Source organism: Silurus aristotelis, assembly GCF_946808225.1.
Source record: "Silurus aristotelis genome assembly, chromosome: 11".
Lineage (NCBI taxonomy): Eukaryota > Metazoa > Chordata > Actinopteri > Siluriformes > Siluridae > Silurus > Silurus aristotelis.
The window spans coordinates 16,017,476-16,022,002 of record NC_139584.1 but is presented as its reverse complement, the minus strand read 5'-3'; positions in this window follow the sequence as shown (position 1 = coordinate 16,022,002).

Below are 4,527 nucleotides of genomic sequence, written 5' to 3'. Positions count from 1 at the left end.
TATTAAGCTGTCACAGATAGTTAAGTTAAGTTTCTTTCGGCTTCTCCCGTTAGGGGTCGCCACAGCGGATCCTCCGCACGTTTGATTTGGCATGTGTTTTACGCTGGATGCCCTTCCTAACGCAACCCTCCCCAATTTATCCGGGCTTGGGACCGGCACTGAGGATGGTTCCCTGACCGGGAATCGAACCCGGGTCGCAGCGGTGGGAGCGCTGCATCTTAACCACTAGACCATTAAGCTGTCACAGATAGCTGCTATAAATAGTCAGAGCTTGACAGTAATTGGTCATTTCTGACCTCAACACACCTTGTTTTAGAATGTACCTATATATTGTAGATTGGTATTTAATGCTTACACTCAGGCGAATATAATAATAAAACATAATAACCAGACATAATTATCAGGAAACCGGGTAATCAATCATCCCAAACTCGGCACATCTCTGATACGATATATTAATTAAAGAGAGAGCACTGATGAGTGATGCGTGTCCTCCTGATCACTAATCATTACATTGAGCCTGTTGCTGTTGTCACTGGCAGTGAGTTCCAGTAACAGTGTTGCCTGGTAGGGCTTTACAGGCTGTGTGGGACTATGGGCAGATTCATCGCTGACATTTGATCTGGGCAGCTTTTGGTTGACTCTGTGCTTTTATTTTTTTATTTTTTAGTTTGTTCCTTTGTAATAGTACATTTACCATGGGTTTAAGAAATGCACTATAAATCTTCAACAGACTCTTCTCTGTCTTATGTTGTTGTATATTTTATAGATTTTTAACACACACACATATATATATAGTCAGTAGACAAGTATCTATAATTTATATGATCATCACTGCAAGCTATTTATCCAATCAGTACAGGGTTGCAGTCATCCAGTTGTGAGAGTCTGGAAGAGACATGAGCTTCCTGTTTTCCTACAGAGCCAGTCTTCAAGGCTGAGAGCTTAGCTGGTCATCAATCAATACCTCAAGGCTCCTGGTGGACCTTGATGGTAGTAATGACAATGAGCTTAGCTGGACAGTGGAGGTGGGCAAAAATTGAAGCACTTGTTATGGTGGCAATAGCCTACGTTAATGGTTAAGTTGAAGAAATCGACACTTCATTCAGAATGTGATGTCTTTAAGGCAAGTTGAGATGTCTGCCAAGATGAGGTGTCTGTATGGAAAGAAGAATTGTAAGTCTTTAGCCATGCAGAGGTAAATTAAACTGTGAAACTAAAATACTAGATGAAAAGGAGTGGCTTTTTCAATGTTTTCTACAGGCACACTGATATAAGACATCGCAGAACAAGTAGAACAGGTAGACATATATGTAGCATAGCCTCAGCATTCTCAATCAGGTCTTTTTTCCTGCCATTTAAATCTAAATAATGACAAAAAAATGTGAAGCTAAACCCAATTACACAATAAAGCAAGCGTGTTAATTACATTTAAAATACAATTGCTTGGTTTGCTTATTTTGATGATTTCTAATAACATTGGCATTTTCCCCTTATCTATTTTTAATATTTATAGCTAATTTTACTGCTTCTCTGCAGATGATGTCTGCAACAAACATGCAGAATGAAAGTGGATAGTATATTACAAATGTGATAAAAAAAAAACTTTTTTATTGACTTTGAGATTTAACAATACGTTTTAGTTTATGCTTCATCCATTCATTTTATAATATCTGCACCAGGATACTCTATTTCATCACTTTGTTTAAATAAAAAACTGTTTCTGCAAGTTTCTCACATCCTCCAGTGCCTTCAGGCTTGTTGCTGTTATATCTATTGGAAATCTTTCATCACTTGCAGGGTTGGTACATTACCAATAGCAGGTGGTGCATCGGCTAGGCTGACTGGCTTGGGGCTGATGGACACAGAGAGAGTGGTGTACGTTTCTAAATACCGTCTGTTTTTCCAAATATATCATCATCAAAAGCACTTGACTTTGTTTAGACAAGGCTATTTTACACAAAAGAGGTTTTAGTGGCTCCTCTGAGGCATCATCAATGCTCATGCATTATTGAAAAGTCGAAATATTTATCTAAAAGTCGAGAATAGTTTTATATGAGGGTATAGAAAACTCCATGCTGCTAACTCACAACAATGTAATTCATACATGCGCTAAAACAGTTAAAAAAAACAGTTTAAGTAATAATCAATAGCAATTAGCTAATAAAAGGTACTTTGTAGAGGTTCACTTATTGTGTGTGTGTGTGTGTGTGTGTGTGTGTGTGTGTGTGTGTGTGTGTGTGTGTGTGTGTGTGTGTGTGTGTGTGTGTGTGTGTGTGAGATAACTGACTGAACTGACACAGAAAAGAGCAGTGCACTGTCTTTCTCTCCTGTGGTTAAGCTGCATGTAGCTGTTAGAACGTGGAATTCAACACAACATAACCTCCCCCAATCATATCAGCCAGCTAATCAGCACCGCCATCACTGAGCAATATTCCTCTCCCCAGTCATCAGGAATTAAAGCTGAACACTCTTCTTCCCCTAATCTGACTTGTTACACATTACCTGTGGTGTTGGTTCTCTTTGATCGAGCAAGACAATGAAGCCTTAAGAACCTTATTCAGTCATTAGCCATGATACACAGGTGGGGCAACTCTCGTTGAAATGACAGCTATGCAGGTGATGGTTCAATGCCAGTCACTCTGAAAGTATCTGTTATGTCACCAAATCCTCCAGTTTAGCAAAAGGTATGTGTGGCAGTGTTAAAGCTGCAGAAGACAAATGTTAAAGCAAAGCATAATGTAATGTCAGGAAAAATGCATCGGGTCTTTTTTTTTACTGATAAAAAGCAACTAAGAAATGCTGTTTCTTCCTCTTTCTTGTCCTGGCAATAATAATAATAAGATATAATAATAATAATAATAATAATAATAATAATAATAATAATAATAATAATAATAATAATAAAGAACATATAACATGTCATTTGTGTTCGTTTTCCTAATTTATTTATTTATTTAAGTAGCAGTAGTAGTGTATTTTTTTTTTATGGCTGTCAGATTTATATTTGTAATGTTAACTGATGATGAAACATGCTCATTGTGTCTAGCATACATTCTTGGTTGCTTCACAAAGCATGATTTTTAATTCTTCATTTCCTTTTCTATATATCACAAGTATTCCTTGCCCATTTTTTTCTCCACTTTTTAATTGAGCTTTCAGTCTTGTCTAAACATAAGAGGCCTCGGTAAGAGTTTCTCACCCTAGACATTTCTCAGTATTTCCATATGGTTATACTGAAAGATTATTACAGTCTGCCAGCACATAATGAGAAGCAAAAGTGTGCATTTGTTCACTTTTTTCTAAGTAACTCATTGCACAAAAGCATATTACAATTTTTTCAGTTTCAGAAGTGTGTGCTGCACCAGTCTGGAAATGTCATGAGTGTCTATGCAAAGAAGTATATTTTAGTTATTTTACATTCTGAGTAATGCTGCAGCCAGAAAGCAAAAAGGTTTCCCACAGAAAACTGCAACTCCTCCACAGTGAACTTGAGCTGTGAACTTAGAACTTGTGGTTTGTCTGACACATTCTGTGGATGTATTTTGCTAAAATGACACTATGATTTGTTGTGAGTGTGGCATGGGTGTGTCCATCTAACAATGACAATTCTCAAGTTATGAGACTTGCCCTTGTGATATACTGTATCTCAAATGATTGTCTTCGTTTCACTCAAAATGTGTCTATTAGTGCTGAAGTGCTCCTGTGCACATTTATATCACATAAATGGTGTTTAGGTCTATTGGACCAATAGAAATAGCATATATAAAAAAAAAAAAACAGTTCTTAAAGCAAAGATAATCTGCTGCATGTTTGTCTACAAATATTTTCAGATCAATTTGCATCATATAATTTAATAACATTCTCTCATCTGTAAATTGTGCAAAGCCAAGCGCTATTAATAGCTCTGTGTTTCAGTGTATTACCATAGCCAGTCAATATGTTAAATAGAATATAATTTCACTGAGCTTTAGAAATCATTTAAAAAAAGAAATAATCAAATGTAGAAGGGGTTTCCCCTCTTTTAATATAAAGGACTTTCTGAACATAAGGATCCCTTCTCGATTAATTCAATTATTGGGAGTGAATTAGAAGAGAGGATGACCACTGACCATCAAACTGTTCCAGCATCAGCTCATCTGCAGCCTAGTGATGTAGTGAAAACTTGTAAACTGAATATTTTTTTTATATTTTATAAGAGTGGCTGCTGATGTGATGAGGATGAAACTTGGACCAACATGGCTGTTAAAAGAAAGATGGATTGCTACTGTGAGAATACAGTACATGTGTAACACAACAAAGTGAAAATATGCTCTTCATGTGGTGTGTTTTGTATGTGTGACTGACCATTTGTCAGTTATTCTGCCAATTTCTTATATTTTATTACATTTACATTGTTGAAAAATACATTGTTTTATCTGCATTTGTTCAAAATAATGATTTTTAATATTACTTTCTTCACTTAAATGGATTAGAAGAAATGAATTAAGAAAGGCTACCATTCAAGAAAGGGCAGGAGATATATAT